Raw genomic sequence first — 14,611 nt, forward strand, 5'->3', positions numbered from 1 at the left:
CCCCCCCCCGCCAAAAAAACAACAAGATGTTATTTTTTATTCTGGCTGTCTCTGCCAAAATTCGTGTCTGTCTTGCATCGCTGCTCCTGTACGAGGAGAGAATATGATGATGATGATCAGCAAAACGATGAACTCACCACCTCGGTCATTCACACGCCCCTCGTGACCGAGAACAAAAAAAACCGAACCGTACGCGAACACTTGAGGGGAATATTCCTTCCACGGAGCCCTGGGCAGGAGTGGACGTGGCTGGAAGCGTGGAGTCTGCCGCGTGTTTTAGTATTTTGAGAATCGGTGCTAACGATGAAAACGATGCGCACCGGCGATCCTCACGAACCACCGCCAATGGACCGCCGTGTTGTTGTTGTTGTTGTCGTCGTTGTTGTTATTGCTGCGTTGCACGAGCGAGTGTTAAAATCGGCGACGTAGAAATGTACGCGCTGTTGCGCCATCACAACGCGCACCGTCAATATTTTTTATATATTTCTTTACAAATAATCACGCGGGGAGGAGGTTCGGGGGGCACAGGTGGCCGCACTCGCTACCAATCGCAATTTCACACGTTTGTGTACGGAACGTTCGGCCGCCTTTGAACGAAAAGGGGGCGGGTGGGTGGAGGAGGAGACACCCCCGTGGGGCTTCGCTTCTCTTTCATCTTATTTTTGAATTTCTCAGCGTCCTGGGTTTGGCGTAGCGAGCACGCCAGCCCAGCGTCCAGAGTGCCGCAACCGCTTCCCTGCCCCCCCCACTAAACTGAGGAGGCTGGTGAACGATGGTGCCGTGGCGACCGGGGAGAAGATGGAGGACCGGTTTCCACGGCGACCGTGGAGCTCCCATGATGCCTTGCGCCACAACCAATCGCAGGTGAGGGATGCTGCGCGGCGTTCGGACACACGACGGTGACGGTGCGCATCAGTCGGCCAAACGCGGAGGCGGCGGCGGCGGTGGCGGCAGCACGGCAGAAGAGGGTCCGAGCCCGCGAGCGGAAAATCATGGCGGAGGGCGCGCAAAACGCGGCCGAAAAACGGCGAGGCGACACGAAGCGAGCGGCCGAAGCCCCAGCGCGGCGGGCGCGTCGCAAAGGGGGGAAGAAGAAGAAGAGGAGGAGGAGGAGAAGGAGAAAAAAATCCATTTAGGGCAAACGGAGAAACAGGGGGTCGTATGACATTAAGCCGAGAAGACGAGCATGCTGGGTCATGGAATTTTTTTACGTTGGAACATCGCCGCAGCTTTATCTGCGCCATCCGGAAGATTCCCGCTTTCGCTGGATTTGCGCGCCGATCGGCGACGTCGGACGCGGGACTCCAGGTACTCGGCGATTTTTATTTTCATTTCGACGTTGGTCGACGGGCGGGCGGGCGGGCGGCGGGGGGGCGCCACGGAAAACTTCGCCATGGCAGCGACCGCCGCATAGGCGTCCAAAGGGCTTTTGTGAAACCAGAGGCCCCAACTGCATTTAAGATGGCGGCGGAAGCGGCGGTGGCGACGGTGGTGGCGGTGGCGGCGGTTGCGGCGGAGATGGCGGTGGTGATGGCGGTGGTGATGGCAGTGGTGATGGCAGTGGTGATGGCGGGCGCTTGCTGCCGTGTGAAATCGGTCCTCACGGTCAAAACGGCTGGCGGGGGGGGGGGGTGAAAGAAGGATGATGCCCGGTTTTTTAAATCACGCACGAGCAAAACCTCATCGCGGTACGCAGAACTCGCCAACACGGAGTCACTGATAAAAAAAAAATATTTCACAAAAGGCGCGAAAAAAAAAGAAATCTCGGATTTTTCTAAATCTCGAAAAATTCTTACGGCCATAAAAATAAGGGAAGAGGAGAGAGAAGGCTTTATCGGTGATTTTGATGTTTTTTTTTAAGGCCAACACAAATGTGCTTTCAATTACATATGACAGGGAGAATGGAGGGGGCATTCTTCGTATGGGCAGATCCCAGCTTTGCCGGGAAGCATGAGAGGGCCTCCCCTGCTGTGCATCCACAAAGTATGCAGCGATAATCCAGTAAGCATATGGCGAAACCGCTAAATGTGGCGAATATGTGCTAGAAAAGGGGGCAGCTGCTCCTTCAAGTCTTTTTATTTTTTGTTCGGCCGTCCTTCTTGCCGCTGCCGTTGCCTCTTTTTTTTCGCCGAGCGAAATTTCCATTGCAGCTCTTTTAGCTTTGTAGTCTTGTGGCCTAAAACCAACCACCCCCCCCCCCCTACACCACCACCAACCCCCCCCACCATCTCCCGAATCCCCTTTTTTCTGTTCCGCGGCTACGACGCCGTGAGCGGTCTCGCCGCCGTGATGCGCCCTGGCACGGTGAATGGGCATCAGCAGATGTGGTTGTGGCAAATTCTCAAATGCTTGTTGTTGTTGTTGTTGTTTTTACTAAAGACTATTGCCAACATTGAATACTGCGTATTTATTTGATCAGTTGATGATGGTGGCGATGACGACGACGACTATGGTGGCGATGAAGCATTGTGGTGGGCTGCTGCTAACGAGCGAGGAAGTAGGTTGAATGCAAAAGAGCTACAAATGTCATTATCCATAATAGAGGATTTTTTGGGTTAGATCGCGTAAATATAAATGCGTCGTTAAACCCGCCACCGCCACCCGACACAGCCGATTAGTAAGGTTTGTCACGTAAACAGAACGTGCCGATTCGTTGCTAGTTCAGCACACCGGTGTGTTGGAGAGTGAACCCACCACAACATTTACATTTAGAGTACAAATGTCGTTATTGTGTCCTTATCACAGCTGCAGGACACGGTGAATGGTGCCGTAGCCTAATTGGCACCAAGAACTGCAACGGGGGATAATTGCCGGCGAAATAAAAGCTGGGCTCCGTTGGTGTTTACTTTCGTGTCACGTGCACATTACTTTTTTATTATTTTAAAATATCTATAAAAATGTAGAAAAGCGACAGTGGCCAATTTGAATCTCTTTTGTTTTGTGTGGGTGGGAACAAAAAGGCCTTGACCGTGATGTCGTACCCCGTGGCCCGGTGTCACGCCGACTCTCGGTCTCTTTCGGAAACCCGCGCCTCACTTTGGAACTCGGGCCCCTTCAAGTCTGGCGAAACAAAGGACGCAAAATATATTAATCGGTAGATTGTAACAAATCCGCATGAACAGGTGACCAGCGTTTCGATGCAATCACCGCGTGTGGATTTCGCAAACACCACCGCGACCTTCTGAATAAAATAAGAGTGCAAAGTTCCGTCTCTGACCGGACACGTGGGGACACTGGGCGGCATGAACCCCCCCCCCCCCACCCAAGCAGAGGCACCCTAGAGTTTTGCTGTCAGTTTCTCAACTCCTTCCCGACTATCAACCATGTGTTGGGTGGCCAGGTGGTAGGGGAGAGAGGGAGAGACAGGGAGAGAGCAAGGGAGCTAGGAAAAATTGGCCACCGCTACGCGAGGCAGATGATGGCACGCACGTTGTTCCACCCAGCTGGCGCACGGCACAACAGGCCACGACGCGACCGATACACCGGCGTTCCAGAGCCACGGCTAACAGCAGACGAGCCTGTCACTACGGTACGGCCCTCCAGCCACCCACAGAGTCTCGTGCCACCGATAGCAGCGAGCCCGTCACGGTGTGGACAGCTCAGCCTCTTGCTCGTGGCGCTGTCGACGCATGGCATTTCAGATTTGCCTACTTTACATTTCTATAACTATTTAACTAGAACTAACAAAATTTTGATTTAAAGCTTTCGTGACTGCAGGGATTCATCTTCTTGGTTCTTTCGGTAAAGTCACGTAGAAGGGAAATAATAAAATAATAAACAATAAACATAATCAAATAATTCTCACGACATTTCGGCCACAACGCAAGCAGCCGTCCTCAGGTGAAGAACAGGTCTGCCATTCAGACGCTGTCTTTCCGACAGACCTGTTCTTCACCTGAGGACGGCTGCTTGCGTTGTGGCCGAAACGTCGTGAAAATTATTTTATTATGTTTTATTTGTATTATTTTATTATTTCCCTTCTACATGACTTTTCCGAAAGAACCAAGAAGATAGAACTAACTATTTTTTATTTTACCAGGTAAGGCCCACTAAGTTATATAGCTCTTGTTCAGAAGCGACCTGGCCACAAATTATAGGAAATGTATGTCAGCCAAATACTCTAAACGCGTGATGTTGATACTAAATGTGGACGGAAAAATCAGAGGACCCGGAGATAAATCCACGTGACCACAGAGAGAGAGACACGCAAACTCCAAATATCCAGCAGGCATCAGGGTCGGGATCGATCCCACATGGTTGTAATATGTCACGATGTGGAACGCGATGTTTGGTTTGTCGCAGATTACCAAGCCTCATCTATTGTACAATGAACTCGGATCTTGATGAAAGAAAGTTGGCCAAAAATATTGACAAACTATCAGTTTAAATTCTCGGTGTCCTGTGTTTTTACGTCCTTGCTTTGGTCACAATCTCTTATTCACGTCACCAAAGAAGTATTTGTTACCTGAGGTGAACGCAACACGTTTCACTCCTGTTTTTTGGCAATTAAAATGTTTAACTTTTATTTATATCCTGACACTGTTAGCTAGATAAATGACGATAATTAACCAAGCAATGCCGGCACAAACCACGGAGCTTTTTTAAATGAGTGCAACTCACAAAGGCTTCTTAATCCATTTAGCTGTGCTATTGCTCACTCTGCTTTGGAGGATATTGTCTCATTCACGTTCTGACTGAGCTGAAAGACAAATCTTGTTCCGTTGGAACCAAACCACATGTGAAGCCGACAGCCCGGTGAGCATACTGCCAGGCTGCTGTCACCCTCAAACAAGAATCATCTCACTCACAGTAGTTATAAAGGCATTTCCTTGCAAATAGTTTTATATCGCGCATTAGGCTCTTATCATCATCATTACCAGCCAAGATCAATCCACTGCTAATTGAAATACTCCCAAAGGTGCGTCTATCTCTCACGATCCAGTAGTGAACGATGCACCCAGCACCTGCACGCAAGGCACGGTGGAGAGATGTTAACTACCTCGCCTGGTATACAGGAGGTCTTGGGTTCGAGCCCGATCTTGACGCCTGCTGCTGTATATTTGGAGTTTGCGTCTCTCTCTCCCCGAAGGTCCCGTGGATTTGTCTCCGGGTCCTCCGGTCTTTCCCTCCACATTTAGAATCAACATCGCGTTTAAAGTATTTCGCAGCTATAAATTCCCACACGATAAAGCCACTTCGTTGAGCTACCGCTTGTGTCCAGGTCACTTCTCAAAAAGAGCTACATAGCTCAGTGGGACCTTCCCTGGTGAAATACTAAATAGGCACATCAGCTCAACAAATGTGGCGCTGCCCGGGTAAACGCCCCGGTGGGGCCAGTCCATTGCGAGTGCCGGTGGAGGCCCCCTGTGTGGGGAGATTTAAAATGTGATCAGAGTAGGCGAATTATATATATATATAAAATTACTAAAATGTAGTTGAAATATTTTATTGGCTGTCCGCCTGATGAAGCTAGTTGTAATTCCTGGTGAAACGTCGTACTCAGATTGTAAATGTTGTGGATTTGCTCTCCAACACACCGGTGTGCTGTACTAGCAACGATTTGGCACGTTCTGTTTACGTGACAAACCTTACTAGTTGGCTGTGTCGGGTGGTGGCGGGTTTAATGACACATTTATAGTTACGCGTTCTAACCCAAAAAACTATTATGGATGATATTGGTCGCGAGAGCCTACTACGTGTTGAACTGACCTCTAAAGTGCACGCTTCATTGCGTATTTACGCTCTCTCCGCCGACATTAAGTCCCCATAGTATCCAGCAGCCCCAATGGCTTCTCCCTCACCGGCCCATACGTGTTTTTGGGCCCAGCCCCAAATGGGCCCATGAGATCGCACGGAAAACCCACGCTAACAGCACGGTACGTCGCGAGGCAACATCCAGCTGCTGCTTTACTAGACAGTTGGTCATCGCACAACAACCATTTAAGACAATAATTGCCCATAGCCCGAATTGGGGCCGGTGTGTTTACAAAATGCCCGGGCCAATTTAGTTATTTTTAGTCCCAATCCGTCACTGGCTGCTGCAGCTCACGTGGTAAAAACGAGAAAACTGATTCGAGTGAAGCGGCAGTGCCGGAGAGAGGCCGTCAGTCACACGTTGTGTCCAGATGGCAGCTGAAATCGGGGATAAAATGCACCGCGTTCCTAGTTTGCAGAAATCATCCCTCTACACAGAGGCAGCAGCAGCAAACCATGAGGGAGGGGGGGGCATGGCTCCGATTAGCACGGTTGCCTACATAGACTAACACTAACCATGAACTCAAAACTAGCCATAGTCTGAGCACTGCCCATAGACAATGACTAACCATAGTATCAACACCGCACACAGACTCAATACGACACCTCCGATTAACATGGTTGGCTACGTATGGTGCGAAAGAAGTCCAACATAATGCATAAACAAAATTTAAGCTTCAAAAATAAAAATCACGACGCATCATTTGCCTTCTAATTAAAGAATCGTCTTAACACACACACACACAATATATTCATTTTTAGCAAAAATAACATTTGATTTTGTCCCAGTAACAAGAAACAAATGTGCATTTCTCTCTCTCTCTCTCATGGCGGGGTTTATAAAACAATTCACTGCGAGAGTAAAATGATTTTTGCTGCATTCTCAGAAACTCTGACGTCGATCCGGGGGACTCGGTGTTAAAATCTGCTTCTCGTTTTTTATGAAAATGTGGGCACCCATCGGCGTGTATAAAGGGGACGTGCCCTTGGGGGGAGAGGCCTCTCTCCTCTGGAGCCTCTTTCACCGTCACGGCCCTCCCTGGTGCTGGGCCTAACGCGCCAGGAGCCGCCCGCCGCCGACTCGTCTCAGCATTGCGTGGCAGCACGCACACCAGACGCGGTGTGGCCATTGCCAGGCCCACGGTGCCACAACTACTGAGAGCCGCCCCCTTTAATGTCGACGAAGGCCGCATTGTTGTCGTCTCCCCACGTGTGACACGACGTGAGATGGTGGTGAAATCTTAACAGCCTCGCCTGCTATCCAGGCGTTCGTGCGTGGGTTCCATGTCCCTTTCTCTGTCTCTTCCCCCCGTGGTCGCTTGGATTTTTCTCCGGGGTCATTCGGTTTTTACCCTCCACATTTAGAATCAACGTCACGCGTTCAGAGTAGTTGGCTGCCGCTATAAATTTCCACACGATGATGGGCCCACTTCGTTGAGTTATCATTTGTGATAGCAAGGGCGCTTCTGAAAAAGAGCTATATAGTATCATTAGACCTCCTTTGCCAGTACCAAAATATAATTATAGGGTTTTTCCCCTTTTTCTGAAAATGTGGTCAACCAGATGCTCACCCCGAGCCCTCATTACTTTGATAGCGCATTGTCTTTGAGCTGTACGCCTTTTGGCGTCCTCTGGTCTAGCACCAATTGGGTCGAGGCTCAAAAGAAAGACGTCCCTTGGTGTGGACCAATCAGTTTCAAGGACAATGCATATATTATCATAGTGTGTTTTTGTTTTCCATTTTGACTGCAAGTATTGTGATTAATGCAGACATGAATCCTTGTAAAAAGGTTTCAGTTTTGTTGCCAGAAAAAAGGGGAAAACCCCCATTATTATATTAGCTATATAGTAGCTCAGTGGGCCTTACCTGGTAAATAAATCGTAGTTAAGTATAGCCCGAACTGCCGCATGGTTTTAGTTTCCGTGTGTACGAGGTGACACCTCCACACTTACAATATCCCGGCCAATTTTCTTTTATTAATTTCTGTCCCGATTCCCCGACTGTTTGAAACAAAATATTTTCTTTGGTTCTTTCGGTAAAGTCACGTAGATAGAAAAATAATAATAAAGTGAATAAAAGTAAAAAATTAATACTCAACATTATTTTGGAAATTACATTTGCCGTCTTAGATCTTTTAAAATTGAGCCTATAATGTATTTAAACAAGTAGATATATTGATATTTTTATATATGTATACAATATATTTCGGTCTTCACGTTTTTTTTAAAGAGTTTTAACTTTTTTTCATTCAGGTTTTTTTGGGTTACATTGTGCAAATATAAATGTGTCGTTAAACCCACCACCACCCGACATAGCCGATTAGTAAGGGTTGTCACGTAATCAAAAGCACAACCGGTGTGTTGGAGAGTAAACCCATAACATTTACCATTCGAGTACCACTTTTAGCCAGTAATTACAACCAGCATCATCAGGCGACAACCAGATTTGTAAAACCTCTATTATGAAACCGGGTTAAAGTGGTCACTGCCGTGCTTGCAATCAGCCCAGAGGCAGCCTCGTGCTGTAGTCCAGCCGTGGTCCCGAGTCCAAGTCGCCGCTTAGTCGGTGGATTTCACGGAGCCTGCGTACTCCCCGAGCCTCGCCTTGTGAGCCAGACACGGCAACGCTGTTGTTGTGTTTCTTGTTAGACGTTGGTGAAAGAGGCGGCACAATTCCTCCCACAATGGTTATCAGCTCAGCCAATCGGTGAATCGAGTATATGCTTACGTAGAGTACAAGTCCTGTATATCCAATTGCCATGTTTTAGAACTGATTTTTGTGTTTAGGTTGTTGTCCTTCCCCCCCCCCCGCACCTTCGATCCGTGACCGCCTCTCTCCACCCAGCAGCATGAGTGGGGTCACCACAGTCGCTAAGCAGGTCTCGTGCCGTGGGTTAAATGTCATGCACGTTACACTTCTTTTGCACCGTACGTAGCCAGCCGTGCTAATCGGAGGTGTGGGGGAGGGACAACAAACTATATACAAAAAGCAGTTTCGAATAAATTCGTTTTCAATCGAGATGATTTTAAAGTGCATAGTTCTAGCGGTGTCTTAATATCAGACAGAAGAGCATTCCAGACGGCCGCAGAAGCGCATCTGAAAGCGCATCACGACGTGGTGACCCACCACCGTCTTTGTTCGATGGCGAGCCAAAAGCCGCTGCTGCGAGAATGACCGTAATTTGAGTGATGGTGTATGCTCCGTGGCCAGATCAGCGAGGTAGCGTGGTGAATTTTTGGCAAGCACTTTGCGTGTAATGAGCGCGACCTCACAACGTATTCGTTCGGCAACAGGAAGCCAACGCAGCTCAGCGAGCACCGGACGGACACGGTCGGATCTTGCGGTGCCCGTCACGACGCGCGCCAAAGAGTTTTGTGCACGCTGCTGCTTGGTCATGGTTTTTGCCAGACGTCCCGTAGAGTGGTGTTAACTATTTAAACACTAGTCTTTTTTTACTCGTCCAAGGATGGGTATATATTGCAATAAATCTGAAATATTGAATAGAATAATTGTTCAGCTCATGATTATTAATGAGGGGGGTTGCCCCATGTGGAGTGACGTCACCCGCTAATGGTTATTGGGGAGGGGTGCGGTATGTGGAGTGACGTCACCCGCTCCAGATTATTAATGAGGAGAGGGGTGCGAAGCAATGTGCTGCGTAGCTAAAATTTTTACCGTCACTTTCTGTAAAGAAATGTCATTTGAAGCGACTTTGCGTAATAAATGATTTAATTCAGCTCGACTTCCTCTGCGTTCGTGCAAAAATTCACCCACTTATGAATATTAATGAGGGGGGTGGGCCTCATGTGGAGTGACGTCACGCGGGGGGGGGGGCTCATGTGTAGTGACGTCACGCGCGGGACGGACAGATATTTCTGGGTGATTTCGTAGGTAATATATACCAGGTAAGGCCCACTGAGCTATGTAGCTCTTGAGAAATGACCTCGCCACAAAGAATAGCTGAACCAAGCGGCTTATCATCACGTGGAAATGTATAGTAGCCAAATACTCTCAAGGCGTGACATTGATTCTAAATGTGGAGGGAAAAGCCGGAGGGCCCACGGGGAGAGAGACACGCAAACTCCAAATACTGTATACAACAGGCGTCATGGTCAGGATCGAACCCTCGACCTCCTGTATACCAGGCGAGGTAGTTAACATCACATAGCCACCGTGATGATGATGAGAGAGAGACACGCAAACTCCAAATATACAGCAGCAGGCGTCGCGGTCAGGATCGAACCCTCGACCTCCTGTATACCGGGCGAGGTAGTTAACACCTCGCAAACGTGGCGCCCAATAACAGGAGAGAGTTTGCAATAATCGAGACTCGTCGATAACCACGCTATACGTCGGTAACCACGCTATACGCTCGTGTCCCGTATCAACCTCCCCAGGCGCGAGCCATGCACTGCAGGCGGGGCACGCGTGGCCAACTGGGTCGATGGCGTCACGCTGCTTGAACGTTCACGCGCACCAAGTGGCCAGAGCTCGCAAGCGCGAGGCTCTTCCCCCCTCCACACTTTGCATCACTTCCATTTTTCCATCGTAATTGGCCTCGAGCGCTGGCCCAGGGTTGTCGAAAAGCCACTGGAAACGACCGCCTCTGGCGCCCTCAGGGCACCTTTCGCCTCCGTGGGCCCTGCGCTTGGTGATTGCGCGCTGCAGGGTGGTCCGTCGCTGACCACGTGGGTAAGGGTTTGAAGGGGTGTCGGGTTACGCGTTATTACCCAGCTCTTGCTGTGCTCACTATTAATGGAGGAAGACAGATATTACCTGAGCCACATGGAAAACAGCATTCCGGGTTTTCTTCATGCAACACCACTAAATCAAGTAATTCAATATAGTCACCCTTCAATGCATTTTTCTGTAATAAAAGGTTTGAATGCAATATTATAACTAAACCAAAAAATGCATGTTAAATTATGTTGCAGTAGAAACAAAACGTCCTGAAAATCCAGTTTGGCCTTGAGCATCTCGCTTTGGGAATCTGACCTTGAGAATCTGACCTTGAGAATCTGACTTTGAAAATCTGACCTTGAGAATCTGACCTTGAGAATCTGACCTTAAGAATCTGACTTTGAGAATCTGACCTTAAGAATCTGGCCTTGAAAATCTGGCCAAATCTTGCCGATGGGTTCACCAGTCATGCTACAGGTCGCATGCAGTGGAGGTAAAGTGCGAGTCCTCCCACGTCTCCCGATATGTCCGGCCAGCATGGCGGAGTAGGCCCAATACCGTCTCGAGGGGCTCTCTGTAGCTCCCTCTAGTGAAGACCCATCTGCCAAGTGGCATCAGAGAGCAATGGCACCAATGTGTCTTTACCTTCACCTACAATATTATGTTGAGAGCTCTGAGATGTGGAATGTTTTAGGGTTGATTTCATCTCAAGTATTTTAATTAAAAATGCCCCATTAAACAGGCGGGACACACCTTGAGGCTATTTGCGTGTTTATGGGCGTGTGAAGTGTTCCCAGCCAACCGAAGCAAATCCAACAAAGGTGCCCAACACGGAGACATTCCCGTAGCTTCATTACATCATTAGCGTGTCAATTACCCGAGGACGAATAACGTTTGTTTTTTTCTGAGCCCATAATTACGCGTTTTAATCCACGTGCACCATTGCGATGCTCGTCACGTGTAGTATCATCTGCCGTCGAGTTTCGGAGTTTTGCGTGTGACGACGACGCTTTTGAGTGGCAGATTTGTTGGTGCGAGGAAGGCACCACCGGTGGTGCGACCTCGCGTGCCGCCACGGTGTTTCTTGCGACGTCGTCACTCGACCTACCACGGACATTGAGGAGGATGACAAATTGTACGCGGCGCCAGCGGCAGCAGCAGCGGCAGCAGTCGTCGCCTTCTTTTTTTGTTGGTGCCAATTGGCGCGGTGGTGGTTCGGGCGGTTTGGGGTTTTTTTTGCCGGGCCAGATGCCCGTTCGTTGTGACCGCAACCTCCGCCCCGTGGTGACGCGTCGCCAACAAGTCGCCTCCTGATGATGCCTACACCAAAGACGACCGTCAGTGGTCCTAGTGGGGGGGGGGGGCAATGGTTGACTGCACGCCGGACGTGGCGATAGGAGGCAAGTTTTAGTAGCGGTTAGCGCGCCACGCTGACGAACCCGGCGGACCCCAGTTCGATCCCCGCTTACGGCCGACAATGACGACGATTATCTGAACCGGTCCTGGGACTCCCCCTAGGTTGACTCAGCCTAAAATGAGTATCTGGTGCGGTGTGTAGTAAACATCGCCACTGGGGAGAGACGAATGGCGTGGTGCTGGCCACCCACCCCCTCGTGTGCCACAGTGCCAGCCTTCATAGGTGCTACTCGCTAACAGCAATCTTAATTTTTGAACTTTCGTGACTGCAGGAATTATTATTTGTTTCTTTCGGTTAAGACACGTCTAAAGATAAAATAATAAATTAAATTAAATAATAGAATACGATGTTTCGATTGCAACACAAGCAATCATCAACAGGTATAATGAAATAGCGACATAAAATCTAACCAGAAAACTATAGACAGACATATTAACAGACAGATATCACCAAGATACATAGCGAGAGCAACACAGGTAACAGAGAGGGGTGATCGTCTCTGTGGGGTGGCCTTAAATAGACAGGGGGGCGGAGGCAGAGAGAGGGAGGAGGGTTAGAGAAAAAATTAGCATATCAATGAGTGGTCAACAGACGTGGTGCTGCGAATGCGATAGCACGGCAAGCAAGCCTGAAAATCAGGAGAAGGACACACTAAAATTAAATAACCTAGTAAAATATCGAAATGTAATGTAATACAACACAGAGGGTCGGTCAACACACAATTAACGCATAGCCTGGTTGATTACGTATTTCAAAGATTGCTAAGTTAGAATTTAAGTGTGAACAATCTAAAGAGAGGACACAGGCAGAGAAAACAAGTCGCCAGAGAGAGAGAAAACAGATAAGCTTAAAACTTCCCCGTAGAAGTGGTTCAATCTTAATTTTAGAACTTTCGTGACTGCAGGAATTATTATTTGTTTCTTTCGGTTAAGTCACGTCTAAAGATAAAATAATAAATTAAATAATGAAAGAGTAGGCCAAAGAGTAGGCCAATTACCAAATAGTGCCTCCCTGAGCTCCCAAGCAGCCCGCACCTACCACAGCATCCCCAGACAGCACGCACCTACCCCAACATTCCACACAGCACGCACCTACCACAACATTCCAGACAGCCCGCACCTACCACAACATTCCAGACAGCCCGCACCTACCACAACATTCCAGACAGCACGCACCTACCACAACATTCCACACAGCACGCACCTACCACAACATTCCAGACAGCCCGCACCTACCACAACATTCCAGACAGCCCGCACCTACCACAACATTCCAGACAGCCCGCACCTACCACAACATCCCACACAGCACGCACCTACCACAACATTCCACACAGCCCGCACCTACCACAGCATTCCAGACAGCCCGCACCTACCACAACATTCCAGACAGCGCGCACCTACCACAACATTCCACACAGCCCGCACCTACCACAACATTCCAGACAGCGCGCACCTACCACAACATTCCACACAGCGCGCACCTACCACAACATTCCACACAGCCCGCACCTACCACAACATTCCACACAGTCCGCATCTACCACAACATTCCAGACAGCCCGCACCTACCACAGCATCCCAGACAGCCCGCACCTACCACAAAATCCCAGACAGCCCGCACCTACCACAACATCCCAGACAGCCCGCACCTACCACAACATTCCAGACAGCCCGCACCTACCACAACATCCCAGACAGCCCGCACCTACCACAACATCCCACACAGCCCGCACCTACCACAACATTCCAGACAGCCCGCACCTACCACAACATTCCAGACAGCCCGCACCTACCACAACATCCCACACAGCCCGCACCTACCACAACATCCCACACAGCCTGCACCTACCACAACATTCCACACAGCGCGCACCTACCACAACATCCCACACAGCCCGCACCTACCACAACATCCCACACAGCCCGCACCTACCACAACATCCCAGACAGCACGCACATACCACAACATTCCACACAGCACGCACCTACCACAACATTCCACACAGCCCGCACCTACCACAACATTCCACACAGCCCGCACCTACCACAACATCCCAGACAGCCCGCACCTACCACAACATCCCACACAGCCCGCACCTACCACAACATTCCAGACAGCCCGCACCTACCACAACATTCCAGACAGCCCGCACCTACCACAACATCCCACACAGCCCGCACCTACCACAACATCCCACACAGCCCGCACCGACCACAACATTCCAGACAGCACGCACCTACCACAACATCCCAGACAGCCCGCACATACCACAACATTCCACACAGCCCGCACCTACCACAACATTCCACACAGCCCGCACCTACCACAACATCCCAGACAGCCCGCACCTACCACAACATTCCACACAGCCCGCACCTACCACAACATTCCACACAGCCCGCACCTACCACAACATTCCACACAGCCCGCACCTACCACAACATCCCAGACAGCCGGCACTCAATCACTGTGCAGCAGGCGCTCCGTGTCTCGCTGTGTCCCCGCCGTTGTCACTTGCACCACCGCTTGTTGATTAGACGTTCCGGCCGCCACCCTCGAGCCCATCGTTGTGGCTCGCTCCGTGAAGCCGGCGTGCCACGGCCGCTTGCTCGCTCTCTGATTCGTGTTGTCAGTTTTGAGACAAAGTTATCGGTCGCGCGTTGCGCCGTGCCGCAACCACGGCTGAGTTTGTGGAAACTCAGCGCACGTGGGATGTTTTTAGTTTTTAGTTCTACACATTAAACGTTTCGGCTAAA

General features: G+C 49.8%; 1 protein-coding gene across 3 annotated transcripts in view; it reads left to right on the plus strand.

Moving 5' to 3' along the window:
- Positions 1–846: 846 nt before the first annotated feature.
- LOC144936163 (axin-1-like) overlaps positions 847–14,611 on the plus strand; it is a 68,686-nt gene continuing 54,921 nt past the window's right edge. For 2 of the 3 annotated variants that reach the window (XM_078863084.1, XM_078863094.1), the window contains exon 1: positions 873–1,308. The gene's annotated coding sequence lies outside the window, so the exon portion shown is untranslated. The other variant, XM_078863103.1, reaches the window with a different exon arrangement.

Source organism: Lampetra fluviatilis, chromosome 1 (assembly GCF_964198595.1).
Source record: "Lampetra fluviatilis chromosome 1, kcLamFluv1.1, whole genome shotgun sequence".
Taxonomy (NCBI): domain Eukaryota; kingdom Metazoa; phylum Chordata; class Hyperoartia; order Petromyzontiformes; family Petromyzontidae; genus Lampetra; species Lampetra fluviatilis.